A 2,162-nucleotide genomic window follows, 5' to 3' on the forward strand; every position below is an offset into this window, starting at 1 on the left:
ACCAGGCCAGGGAGGGGTTGGGCAGGGTCAGGGGGGAGGGGGGGGCAGAAGGGCACGGGGCAGGAGGGCCAGGGTCCAGGGGGGGAGGGGCAGGGGGGGCGGCCTAGGGAGGGCTGGGGTGGAGGGAGGGGGTGGGGGGTTCCTCTTACCTTGGTCCTCCTGGGGTTTCGGTGGCAATGGTCTAGCGGTGCCCTTGCTCAGGGCTCCCGCAAACGTTCTGCTTCTCTCGGGGCAGTCCTTGTAGACGTGCTCTGACCGTCCACAAAGGTTGCAGGTTGTGGACCTCGGGCAATCCTTGGTCTCATGGCCCGCAGCCCGGCAGAACCTACAAGAAAGCACATGGCAATCCTTACCCTCGTGCCCCTGCTGTCCGCACCTGTGGCATGACTGGGGTTGATCCGGGTAGTGTAGCATTCCTGCGGATGCTCCCAGGGAGAAGCACTGTTGCAGGTGTTGGAGGTCTCCAGAGGGTCGATCTCTCATCAACCTGCAAAACACAGCCCACTTACCCGTCCAGAAGCCATTAGCATCCAGTATCCAGACTGGGTCCTTCAACACGACGCAGAACCTCTGTAGATAGGTGGTGATATCCTTTCCGGGGACGTGAGGGTTCCTCATGGAAACCGTAATCCGCCTTTCATCCCTTTGAATGGGAGAGTTCGCAGCAAAGCTGCGGAAAGGGGAATCCGGCCCAGAAGTCTTTACCTGTTCCCAATATCTTCTACAGACCTGTAGAGATATAAAGGTTATGTAAAAGATACCTTTCACGAAGGACTGCACCGACAGGGTCTCTGCCTTGCTGAATTCTTGTTCCAGGATCATCTTCTTGCCGAAGACTTCCGGGGTCATGTCTGGGACTCTGCCTTCCACTTCCTTCAGTCGCAGCATGACTGTCTGCTTCATCCAGGGCTCCAGGGAGGGGAGTCCTTCTGCAGGGCCGGAGCGTTCTGAGGTGGAGGTGGAGGGGGCTTCTCCCGGGGTCTTGGCAGGAGCGGCGGTCAGCGGCTTCTTGGCGGTTTGCTTCTTCCCCATCTTGGAGGAGTTTTGCTCAGGAGGGCTTCCAAAGGTCTTGAGCGGATTCCTTCTCTTTCTTCCTCGGCGTCTTCACTCTTGCTTAGCCTTTGAAAAGGCTATTTGGCGTCTACTGCCCGGAGGTAGTAACGCAGAGTGGGGAGGGGGGAAGATCACAAACTCGTTCTGTGTGGGGGCTAAACCTCAAACCCAATAGCAGCAGGCAGGTGAAGCCGAATTGAATCGACGATCCTACCAGGCCGAGTAGAGGGTACCCCACACAGACCAAATGGCTGGGATAGATACAAGTGTTTCTCAACGTCCTAGCTGGAAGCAGGGACACCCCTAAAGGCAAGGTCGATACTACACTTGATCTTAGCCAAAAGGCCGAGAAGCAAAAGGGGTCCGCCAGGTCTTTTGACTTGGTGGACCATGTGGAAACCTCAGTCCCTGTCAGGATCCATGCGCATTAATAAGCTTGTGATCTACCAGAAATCCCAGATTCTGCACACCATTGACTTCCTCAGTTTTACCCCCCCCTAGTCTGTAGGACTATAAGGGGGAACCTAGTGATTTCTGTTGTACTATTGTGTTGTCACAGGCTTCTAAAAAGTGGCAATTTCAACATAAAGGCTAACAAAATTAAATACTATCAGCTTGGCCACAAAACATAATGTAGTTTCTCAATAGTGATTGAGTGCTTTGAGCTGATTGCAAAGAACCAAGAGGATCTGGGACCAATTGTTCACTAGGGCTATGGCCAAGACCAAGCACAATGACCTTAGCCAAAATTTTATTGCAAAAGACCATGGTCCTGCTAATTTGCATACACCTTTCTGTCTTGGTGCACATTAGGGAGAGTGTTTTGATCCTATTGCAAAGGACCATGGTCCCTCTAATTTGCATAGTCCTTTAGGTCTTGGTGCAAATTAGAAGCAATGCAAGTGCAAAAGTACAAAAAAGTGCACTTAGGGGTGTGATTTAGTCCACCCCCCAAAAGCATAGGACCTCTACCCTGATCCCACGATGGTGTAAGTCTCCTGACAGGGACTGAGGTTTCCACATGGTCGACCTAGTCAAAAGAGCTGGCTGACCACCAAGTACTAGGGGAGAAGGAAGGAAGGAAGGAAGGGAGGGAGGGAGGGAGTAAG

At 53.0% G+C, this 2,162-nt stretch overlaps 1 non-coding gene across 1 annotated transcript; it reads right to left on the reverse strand.

The window, feature by feature from the left end:
• Nucleotides 1-1,226: 1,226 nt before the first annotated feature.
• On the reverse strand, nucleotides 1,227-1,410 carry LOC149442066 (U2 spliceosomal RNA). The gene has a single exon (XR_016307247.1). It is a non-coding gene; the product is annotated as a U2 spliceosomal RNA (small nuclear RNA).
• Nucleotides 1,411-2,162: the final 752 nt, after the last annotated feature.

The sequence above is a fragment of the Staurois parvus genome, unplaced genomic scaffold, assembly GCF_062004578.1.
Source record: "Staurois parvus isolate SC_StPar_1 unplaced genomic scaffold, SC_StPar_1.0 ptg000917l, whole genome shotgun sequence".
Lineage (NCBI taxonomy): Eukaryota > Metazoa > Chordata > Amphibia > Anura > Ranidae > Staurois > Staurois parvus.